This window comes from Orcinus orca, chromosome 5 (genome assembly GCF_937001465.1).
Source record: "Orcinus orca chromosome 5, mOrcOrc1.1, whole genome shotgun sequence".
Taxonomy (NCBI): domain Eukaryota; kingdom Metazoa; phylum Chordata; class Mammalia; order Artiodactyla; family Delphinidae; genus Orcinus; species Orcinus orca.
This window is the reverse complement of record NC_064563.1, coordinates 127935904-127948313: the sequence shown is the minus strand read 5'-3', so window position 1 is coordinate 127948313 and position 12410 is coordinate 127935904.

Here is a 12410-nt window from a genome sequence, read left to right as displayed (position 1 = left end):
ATTATTTTGGCTATTCAGAATTTTTTGTCATTCCATAAAAATTTTAGAATTTGTTCTAGTTTTGTGAAATATGGCATTGGAATTTTGATAGGAATTGCATGTATCTGTAGATGGCTTTGGGTAGTATGGATATTTTTATAACATTAATTCTTTCACTTAATGAGCACAGAATATTTTTCTATTTATTTCTGTCTTTTTCAATTTCTTTAATCAATATCTTATAGTTTTCAGTGCACAGGTCTTTCACCTCCCCAGTTAAACATATTCCTAGGTTTTATCCTTCTTTTTGGAATTATAAAAGGGATTGTTTTTTTTAATTTCTCTTTCTGATATTTATTTATTAGTATATAGAAATGCCATGAGTTTCTGTATATTGGCTTTGTATCCTGCAATATTACTGAATTCAGTTATTAGTTCTAACAGTTTTTCTGGTGGAGTCTTTAGGGTTTTCTACTTTTAGTAACATGTCATCTGCAAATAGTGACAGTTTTACTTCTTTCTGATTTGGATGACTTTTTTTTTCTTTTTCTAAACAAATTTTTGTTGCTGAGATTTCCAATACTATGTAGAATAAAAGTGGTGGGAGTGGGCACCCTTGTCTTCTTCCTGATCTTAGAGAAAAAGCTTTCATCTTTTCACCTTTGAGTATGTTAGCTGTGGGTTTATCATACATGGGCTTTATTATGTTGAGCTTTGTTCCCTGGATACCCACTTTGTTGAGAGTTTTTATTATAAATGAATGTTGAATTTTGTCAAATGTTTTTTTCTGCATCTATTAAGATGATCATGTGATTTTTATCCTTCATTTTTTTAATGTGATATATCACATTGATTGATTTGCAGATGTTGAACCATTCGTGAAAATCACTGCATTGCACTAAATTGTATGAATGTACCTTGGTTATTGCTCTAATTTTTATATGTAAGCATTAAGACTATTTCCAATAGTTGGACATTATACATGATACTACAGTTGATAACTGTGATTTTTTCATGTTGCTGCAGGTGTAACTTCAACAAAGATTCTAGAAATGAGCTTGCTGTATTAATTTTTATGGTTACTGTCATGTTGTCAGCCATAGGAATTGTACCATTTTTATTTCCATCAGAAATATATGAGTGGCTATTTGATGTAATTTCAAAAACAGAATTCTATCAAAATTTGAAATTTGGTAATTCTGAAATAGGTGAAAAATGATGTTTTATTGCAGATTAAAATTGCACAATTGCTATATTAAACAATTTTTATATTTAGTTTCATATTCTGTTTCTATCATTTTCAAACTTTTTGAATTTGTGTTTACTTTCCATTGACTTAAAATGTATTAGATATTGTTGAGATGAGCTCTTTATCCATTATATTTTTACAAGTAGTCATTTTTCTCTTGATATGTCTTATGACTTCCTTATTTTATTATGTAAAATTAGCATTTTTTGTAATATAATTGAATTAATCCAATTTATTTTAATGGCAAAATGTATTAAACATAAAGTATTTATTTCACATTCAGATTATGAAGGAATTTAATTAGTTTACTTCTAGTACTTTATAGTTTTATTTATGTATTTTTTTTGTTTTTTGTTTTTGAATTTATGAATTTTATTTTATTTATCTTTTTATACAGCAGGTTCTTATTAGTCATCCATTTTATACTCATCAGTGTATACATATCAATCCCAATCTCCAAATTCATCACACCACTACCCACACCCACCACTGTTTTCCCACCTTGGTGGCCATAGCTTTGTTCTCTACATCTGTGTCTCAATTTTTGCCCTGCAAACCGGTTCATCTGTACCATTTTTCTAGGTTCCATATATATGTGTTAATATATGATATTTGTTTTTCTCTTTCTGACTTACTTCACTTTGCATGACAGTCTCTAGATTCATCCACATCTCTGCAAATGACCCAGTTTCATTCCTTTTTATGTCTGAGTAATATTCCATTGTATAAGTACCACATCTTCTTTATCCACTGGTCTGTCGATGGGCATTTAGGTTGCTTCCATGACCTGGCTATTGTAAATAGTGTGGCAATCAACATTGGGGGGCATGTGTCTTTTTGAATTATGGTTTTCTCTGGGTATAAGCCCAGTAGTGGGATTGCTGGGTCATATGGTAATTCTACTTTTACTTTTAAAAGAAGCTTCATACTCTTCTCCATAGTGGCTGTATCAATTTACATTCCCACTAACAGTGAAAGAGGGTTCCCTTTTCTCCACACCCTCTCCAGCACTTGTTGTTTGTAGATTTTCTGATGATGCTCATTCTAACTGGTGTGAGGTGATACCTCATTGTAGTTTTGATTTGCATTTCTCTAACAATTAGTGATGTTGAGCAACTTTTCATGTGCTTCTTGGCCATCTGTATGCCCTCTTTGGAGAAGTGTCTATTTAGGTCTTCTGCCAATTTTTGGATTGGGTTGTTTGTTTTTTTAATATTGAGCTGCATGAGCTGTTTATATATTTTGGACATTAATCCTTTGTCAGTTGATTCATTTGCAAATATCTTCTCCCATCCTGAGGGTTGGCTTTTTGTCTTGTTTGTAGTTTCCTTTGCTTTGCAAAAGTTTTAAGTTTCATTAGGTCCCATTTGTTTATTTTTATTTTTATTTTTATTTCCATTTCTCTAGGAGGTGGTCAAAAAAGATTTTGCTGTTATTTATGTCAGAGTGTTCTTCCTATGTTTTTCTCTAAGGGTTTTATAGTGTCCAGTCTTACATTTAGGTCTCTAATCCATTTTGAGTTTATTTTTGTGTATGGTGTTGAGGAGTGTTCTAATTTCATTCTTTTACATGAAGCTGTCCAGTTTTCCCAGCACCACTTATTGAAGAGACTGTCTTTTCTCCATTGTATATGCTTACTTCCTTTGTCATAGTTTAGTTGACTATAGGTGTGTGGGTTTAACTCTGGGCTTTCTATCCTGTTCCACTGATCTATATTTCTGTTTTTGTGCCAGTACCATATTGTCTTGATTACTGTAGCTTTGTAGTATAATCTGAAGTCAGGAAGTCTGATTCCTCCAGCTCCAATTTTTTCCCTCATGAATGCTTTAGCTCTTCGGGGTCTTTTGTGTCTCCATACAAATTTTAAGATTCTTTCTTCTAGTTCTGTAAAATATGCTATTGGTAATTTGATAGGGATTACATTGAATCTGTAGATTGCTTTGGGTAGTATAGTAATTTTCACAATATTGATCTTCCAATCCAAGAACATGGTATATCTCTCCATCTGTTGGTATCATCTTTTATTTCTTTCAATAGTGTCTTATAGTTTTCTGGGTACAGGTCTTTTTTCTCCCTAGGTAGGTTTATTCCTAGGTATTTTATTCTTTTTGTTGCAATGGTAAATGGGAGTGTTTCCTTAATTTCTCTTTCAGATTTTTTATCATTAGTGTATAGGAATGTAATATATTTCTGTGCATTAATTTTGTATCCTGCAACTTTACCAAATTCGTTGATTAGATATAGTAGTTTTCTGGTGGCATCTTTAGGATTCTCTATGTATAGTATCATGTCATCCACAAACAGTGACAGTTTTACTTCTTCTTTTCCAATTTGTTTTCCTTTTATTTCTTTTTCTTTTCTGATTGCTGTGGCTAGGACTTCCAAAACTATGTAGAATAATAGTGGTGAGAGTGGACATCCTTGTCTTGTTCCTGATCTTCGAGGAAATGCTTTTAGTTTTTTGCCATTGAGAATGATGTTTGTTGTGGGTGTGTCATATATGGCCTTTATTATGTTGAGGTAGGTTCCCTCTATGTTCACTTTCTGGAGAGTTTTTATAATAAATGTGTCTTGAATGTTGTCAAAAATTTTTCTGCATCTATTGAGATGATCATATGATTTTTATCCCTCAATTTGTTAATATAGTGTATCACATTGATTGATTTGCATGTATTGAAGAATCCTTGCATCCCTTGGTTAAATCCCACTTGACCATGGTGCATGATCCTTTTAATGTGTTGTTGGATTCTGTTTGCTAGTATTTTGTTGAGGACTTTTGCATCTATATTCATTAGTGTTATTGGTCTGTAATTTTCTTTTTTTGTAGTATCTTTGGTTTTGGTATCAGGGTGATGGTGGCCTCATGGAATTAATTTGGGAGTGTTCCTTCCTCCACAATTGTTTGGAAGACTTTGAGAAGGATTGGTGTTAGCTCTTCTCTAAATGTTTGATAGAATTCACCTGTGAAGCCGTCTGGTCCTCGACTTTTGTTTGTTAGAAGATTTTAATCACATTTTCAAGTTCATTACTTGTGATTGGTCTCTTAATGTCTTCTGTTTCTTCCTGGTTCAGTCTTGGAAGGTTATACTTTTTAAGAATTAGTCCATTTCTTCCAGGTTGTCCATTTAATTTCTGTAGAGTTTCTTGTAGTAATCTCTTAGGTTGCTTTGTATTTGTTGTAACTTCTCCTTTTTCATTTCTAATTTTATTGCTTTGAGTCCTCTCCCTCTTTTTCTTGAGGAGTGTGGCTAATGGTTTATCAATTTTGTTTATCTTCTCAAAGAACCAGCTTTTAGTTTTATTGATCTTTGCTATTGTTTTCTTTGTATTTCATTTATATCTGCTCTGACCTTCATGATTTCTTTCCTTCTGCTAACTTTCGGTTTTGTTTGTTCTTTTTTCTCTAGTTCCTTTAGGTGTAAGATTAGATTGTTTATTTGAGATTTTTCTTGTTTCTTGAGGTAGGCTTGTATAGCTATAAACTTCCCTCTTAGAACTGCATCCCATAAGTTTTGGATCATCGTGTTTTCATTATCATTTGTCTCTAGGTATTTTTTGATTTCCCCTTTGATTTCTTCAGTGATCTCTTGGTTATTTAGTTACATATTGTTTAGCCTCCATGTGTTTGTGTTTTTTACATTTTTTCCCTGTAATTGATTTCTAATCTCATAGCGTTGTGGTAAGAAAATAATGCTTGATATGATTTCAGTTTTCCTAAATTTACTAAGGCTTGATTTGTAACTCAATATGTGATCTATCCTGGAGAATGTTCCATGCACACTTGAGAAGAAAATGTATTCTGTTGTTTTGGGATGGAATGTCCTATAAATATCAATTAAAACTTCTGGTCTCTTGTGTCATTTAAAGCTTGTGTTTCCTTATTAATTTTCTGTTTGGATGATCTTTCCATTGGTATATGTGAGTTGTTAAAGTCCTCCACTATTATTTTGTTACTGTTGATTTCCTCTTTTATACCTGTTAGCAGTTGCCTTATGTATTGAGGTGCTCCTATGTTGGGTGCATATATATTTATAATTGTTATATCTTCTTCTTGGATTGATCCCTTGATCATTATGTTGGGTGTATATACATTTATAATTGTTACATCTTCTTCTTGGATTGATCCCTTGATCTTTATGTAGTGTCCTTCCTTGTCTCTTGTAACATTCTTTATTTTAAAGTCTATTTTATCTAATATGAGTATTGCTACTCTAGCTTTCTTTTGATTTCCATTTGCATGGAATATATTTTGCCATCCCCTCACTTTCAGTCTGAATGTGTTCCCAAGTCTGAAGTGGGTCTTTTGTATACGGCATATATATGGGTCTCTTTTTTGTATCTATTCAGTGAGCCTGTGTCTTTTTGTTGGAGCATTTAATCCATTCACATTTAAGGTAATTATCGATGTTAATTGTTTTGTGTTGTTTTTGTAGGTCCTTTTCTTCTCTTGTGTTTCCCACTTAGAGAAATTCCTTTAACATTTGTTGTACAGCTGGTTTGGTGGTGCTGAATTCTCTTAGCTTTTGCTTGTTTGTAAAGCTTTTGATTTCTCCTTTGAATCTGAATGAGATCCTTGCCAGGTAGGGTAATATTGGTTGTAGGTTCTTCCCTTTCATCACTTTATGTATATCATGCCACTCCCTTCCAGCTTATAGAGTTTCTGCTGAGAAATCAGCTCTTAACCTTACGGGAGTTCCCTTATATGTTATTTGTTGTTTTTTCCCTTGCTGCTTTCAAAAACTTTCTTTGTCTTTATTTTTCAACAATTTGATTACTATGTGTCTTGGCATGTTCATCCTTGGTTTTATCCTATGTGGGACTCTCTGCACTTCCTGAAGTTGGGTGGCTATTTCCTTTCCCATGTTAGGGACTTTTTCACCTATAATCTTTTCAAATATTTTCTCTGGTCCTTTCTCTCTCTCTTCTCCTTCTGGGACCCCTATAATGCAAATGTTGTTGCATTTAATGTTTTCCCAGAGGTCTCTTAGGCTGTCTTCATTTATTTTCATTCTTTTTTTCTTTATTCTGTTCCACGACAGTGAATTTCACCATTCTGTCTTCCAGGTCACTTATCCGTTCTTCTGCCTCAGTTATTCTGCTATTGATTCCTTCTAGTGTATTTTGCATTTCAGTTATTGTGCTGTTCACCTCTGTTTGTTTGTTCTTTAATTCTTCTAGGTCTTTGTTAAACATTTCTTGCATCTTCTCGACCTTTGCCTCCATTCTTTTCCAACGTCCTGGATCATCTTCACTGTCATTATTCTGAATTCTTTTTCTGAAAATTGCCTATCTCCACTTCATTTAGTTGTTTTTCTGGGGTTTTATCTTGTTCCTTCATCCAGTACAGAGCCCTCTTCCTTTTCATCTTGTCTATCTTTCTGTGAATGTGGTTTTTGTTCCACAGGCTGCAGGATTGTAGTTCTTGTTTCTACTCTCTGCCCTCTGGTGGATGAAGCTATTTAAGAGGCTTGTGCAAGTTTCCTGATGGGAGGGACTGGTTGTGGTTAAAGCTGGCTGTTTCTCTGGTGGGCAGAGCTCAGTAAAACTTTAATGCACTTGTCTGCTGATGGGTGGGGCTGGGTTCCCTCCCAGTTGGTTGTTTGGCCTGAGGCAACCCAACACTGGAGCCTACCTGGGCTCTTTGGTGGGGCTAATGGCAGACTCTGGGAGGGCTCACACCAAGGAGTGCTTCCCAGAACTTCTGCTGCCAGTGTCCTTGTACTCATGGTGAGACACAGCCACCCCCTGCCTCTGCAGGATACCCTCCAACACTAGCAGGTAAGTCTGGTTCAGTCTCCTATAGGGTCACTGCTCCTTCCCCTGGGTCCTGATGCACACACTACTTTGTGTGTGCCTTCCAAGAGTGGAGTCTCTGTTTTCCCTAGTCCTGTTGAAGTCCTGCAATCAATTCCCTCTAGCCTTCAAAGTCTGATTTTCTAGGAATTCCTCCTCCCATTGCCAGACCCCTGGTTTGGGAAGCCTGACATGGGGCTCAGAACCTTCACTTCAGTGGGTGGACTTCTGTGGCATAATTATTCTCCAGTTTGTGAGTCACCCACCCAGCAGTTATGGAGTTTGATATTTTTGTGATTGCACCCCTCCTACAATCTCAGTGTGGCTTCTTCTTTGTCCTTGGATGTGGGGTATATTTTTTGGTGAGTTCTAGTTTTTTTTCCTGTCGATGATTGTTCAGCAGTTAGTTGTGATTCTAGTATTCTCACAAGAGGGAATGAGAGCAAGTCCTTCTACTCCTCCATCTTGAACCAATCTCCTCTAGTTTCTTTTTTGTTAATAATTCTGATTCTTTTGGAATTTATTCCTGTTTGATAGAGGCATGGATCTATTTTATGGTATTCCAAATAGCCAACCTATTGTGTCAGTGTCAGCTTCTTCCAGTTTTATTGAGATCTAATTGACATAGAGCATGATATATGTTTAAGGTGTACAGCATAATGATTTGACTTACATATTATGAAATGATTATCACCATAAGTTTAGTGAACATTCATCATCTTATATAAATGCAAAAAACAAACAAAAAAAAAACAGAAAAAAATATTTTTTTCTTCTGATGAGAACTCTTAGGATTTGTCTTTTAACAACTTTCATATATAACATAGAGTAATGCAAATTATATTAATCGTGTTGTTATATTACAGCCCTATTATTTATTTATCTTATAACTGGAAGTTTGTGTCTTTTTACTACTTTCATCCAATTTCCTCTCCCCCAAACACTCCCACCACCTATGGCAACTACAAATATGTTCTCTTTTTCATTAGTTTGTTTGTTTTTTGAAGTATAATTGACCTACAACACTGTGCTAGTTCCTAGTGCACAACATAGTGATTTGATATTTCTATACACTACTAAATGATCACCAGGAGAAGTCTAGTTACCCTCTGTCAGTCATCATACACAGATATTATATTATTATTGACTATATTTCTGTAGAGTAAAGTTCATCCCTGTGACTCATTTATTTTGGAACTGGAAGTTTGTATCTCTTAATTTCTCCCACCTATTTCACTCATCCGCCCCCCAACCCTTTTCCTCTCTGGCAACTACATGTTTGTTCTCTGTGTCTCTGACTCTCTTTCTCTTTTGTTCTGTTTGTTATTATTATTATTTTTAATATTCCATATATTAATGAAATCATATGGTATTTGTCTTTCTCTGTTTGACATTTCCTTGAGCATAATACCCACTAGATCCATCTGTGTTGTCACAAATGGCAAGATTTCATTCTTTTCTGTGACTGAGTAATATTCCATTGTATATGTATACCACTTCTTCTTTATTTGTTTATCTATATCAATCTTTGATCTAGGATTTGAGATGCTGCTTTCATCACTAAGTAAATTTCTATATATACTTGGACCATCTAATTTATTTTATTTTATTCTATTAAGCTGATTTTCTGTTCATGTACCAGGTAGCACATTGTTATTTATAAAGCCTTTATAATAGCTTTATCTCTCATGCTCATTCTCTATTTTCAAGACTTTACTAGCCACCCTTGATTTTTATTATTTCATAAAACCTTCAACATCAACTTGCTAGTTCCAGAAAATGAAACTTGATATTATTATTATTAGGATTATGTTAAATGTGTAAGCTAACCTAGGGAGAACTGGCATGATAGTAGTAAGTCATGTTTTATGAGTATTCATATGTGTTAAAAACGATTTTGGTGTTTTATGGGAGTTTTTCAAACTTTTCCTGATATGGGGCTTTGCAAAATCTTATTGAATGTAGCTTGAATTGTTTGTTCTTTTTCTCAGGTTTTATAAATAAGGCTTTTTGTCTCCATTTAATTCAATTTTCATAATATTAAAAGAATGAGTGAAATACACTTCCTCTCTGGAATCTTCTCTAATACCTCTCTGTAAAGAGGACAGCTCCATTCAGGCTAGCATCAGCTTCATTATTTGATTCACTTAATAGCTTCAACTATCCTACAGTTGAAAATACAATGTTTTTAAATCAATTTCAATTTGCCCCATATCCACCTCTTCCACTTACAAGCTTTCATTAAATTTGTGACCTAGTTTTTTTCTTTTCTCTGCAACTAGTTTATCTCCTAGTAAATAGGAGTACTAGCATCCTCCTTTAAAACTTTGTGAGAAATAAATTATATAAAAATGTAATGGGCTTTCCAAAATATACAGTAATTACTACTCGAAAATATTACTTTTATTTCCTTTCCATTTTTATAAAACAAATAAGATATGTGTTATTGACCATTCAACTACACTAACTCTAATGAGTCCTCAGCATCCATGAGGATGAGGTCTTTAGTGTTTACCAGAAGATAAGGGAAATGACTCTTTAAAAATTCATTCTTGGGGCTTCCCTGGTGGCACACAGAGTCCGCCTGCCAATGCAGGGGACGCGGGTTCGTGTCCCGGTCCGGGAGGATCCCACATGTCACGGAGCGGCTAGGCCCGTGAACCATGGCCACTGAGCCTGCGTGTCCAGAGCCTGTGCTCTGCAAAGGGAGAGGTTACAACAGTGGGAGGCCCACGTACCACAAAAAAAAAAAGCATTCTTCTCTTGTGAGAAATCCAGAAAGTGAATTTCAGGGTGTGATGTTTTAAGTTCTTAATTAAGAGACCATGTCTCCTTAAGACATTGACTATAGAAAGCCCAGGATCAATCTCTAGACAGAAGCATCTCTCAACTCCCATTTAAGAGATGGAAGAAAGAGATTAAATACATTTCTTTACTTATTGCACACTTCATATCACTGACGAAACTAGCCCCTTTGATGGTAGTCTCAATTTTAACTCTGTCTCATCTCTGAGAAAGTTTTTCTTACTCAAGGAAACAAATGAATTATGGGAGAAGGCAAGAATGTTCAGTTATTTGCAGGATGATTTTTTTCAATAAAACGGGAACTGTACTCTGAAATGGAAAGAAAATCACTTTAAATATTGACTCTGAAATTTTCAAGTTTTAGGACTTTTTGAAAATAGAAAACAGGGAATATTAAAAACCTGACCATGTTCTGATGATTATATATAAGATGAAAACCACATGATAACTAATAACTGAATACTTTTCTTCTTTCTCTTGTTCCATTTCTTAACCTGAAATAACATATGACAGCTAAATACTTGAAAAACAGATTTTCCTTACGTTCTCAGCTCTAAATAATATCAAGAAGTATATCAAGATTCATTTTTTACCTCTCTTATTTTCTCCACATGCCTGAAAGAATTAAACATGCCAATAACCACATTTCTCCAGCTACCTGTTCACCATAGTATCACTTGGTTGAAAAGAAATAATACCAGAGGATCCTGTCACTGCCATCCTTTTCAGCTTCTCTTAAATTTTCCTTATTAAGAAAATGTAGATCATGGACAGAAGCATTAGGGTATGTCCTCCACCAGATATGAGAAAAACAATGTATCTTCAAAGAAGAGTACATCTCAACTAGTTCCTATTGAGATTTCATTTTACATATTCATCAAAGAGAGTTCTAGTAAAAACCTATGAGTTTATGATTAACATTTCACTGTCATCAGCTATCAGTATCATTTAGTTTGATAGGGTTAATTGACTATGAATCATCCATGATTTTAATAAAATGTATAATTTTAATCACTTGACTTTTCTGCTATACTCAGTTTTCTGAAACCTATTACCTACCATTTGTGCTAGTTGGTGTGGTTATAATACTTCAAGAGTTAATTGACCATATCTAAGTTAATCTAAGTTAACTTCACACATAGCAGTTAACATTATTTTAATAATATATTTATGCATTGCTAAAACAAGCTTTCTACAATATATTTAGTAGTTTTTTTGTTTGTTTTGTTTTGTTTTTTTTGTTGTTGTTTATTTGCAGTACGCGGGCCTGTCACTGTTGTGGCCTCTACCGTTGTGGAGCACAGGCTCCAGACACGCACACTCAGTGACCATGGCTCACGGGCCTAGCCACTCTGCGGCATGTGGGATCTTCCCGGACCAGGACATGAACCCGTGTCCCCTGCATCGGCAGGCGGACTCTCAACCACTGCGCCACCAGGGAAGCCCTCCACAATATATTTAAATACTTTAATGTATGCCTTAGTCTAATAATTATATGTCACTGTTTCTTAATGAGCTCTTATGAATAATTGAATATCTCAGTTATTTAAAATATACCTCTTTAAATATAAGAATGTTATATTAAATATTTGTGATTTAAAAAATTCTAAAATTCCCTACACATATTAAGATTTCTCAAAAATAACACAGAAAACACAACATTTTTCTTATTGAATAAGGTCTTTTCATCATGTATTGCACTGGATTCCACATAGGGATTTCTTTTCTTTTTTCTCCTAATAGAAGTCTAAAATTTGACATCTAAATTTGTTAGGTCATTATTTCTTTTCTATCTTTACTGTTCTTCCCTGGAATAACTAGTGCTTATATGTGATACCTGAGACTTTATAGTAAACCCTGGATGACCAAAGCAAAGCTCCAGAATTAAAAGATTAAAATATGTGTTATAGTACAGAACTTATTCTCTGATATGGGATAAACATATGCGACCCTGTTAATGATTGAACTGAGAAATATTCTTGAAAAAAAAATACATGCAGAAAGGCTATTTTGAGAAATAAAGATGTCTTAATGATAAGATGAAGAAATACTTCTTTCATTAATAATCTTTATAGCTGCACACCATTTTAATGTACAGGTCAATGGAATTTGGTAAATGTATACATGTAACTATCACCCCCCAATTTATTCTTATCAGTTGAAGTCAGTCACTCCCATCCTATGCCCCACACAATAACTTATCTGCTTTTTGTTCATTTTTCTTTTTTAGTTTTGTTCTTTTAGAATTTCATATAAATGAAATCCAGCTTCTTTCCATCTAATATAAAGTTTTTGAGATTCATCTATATTGTTGAGTGTATCAGGATTTCTTCTTTTACATTGCTGAATAGTCTTTCAACAATATAAATATGTTTGAATTTATTTTTAAAAGTTTGTATCTCAGATATGGGGACGTATGTATATGTATAACTGAGTCACTTTGTTATGAAGCAGAAACTAACACAATGTTGTAAAGCAATTATACTCCAATAAAGATGTTAAAAGAAAAAGTTTGTATCTCTTGCCATTTTTACTGGGTTCCTACATCTTATTAGTTTTTCATAAGATTTATTGAAACAGGACT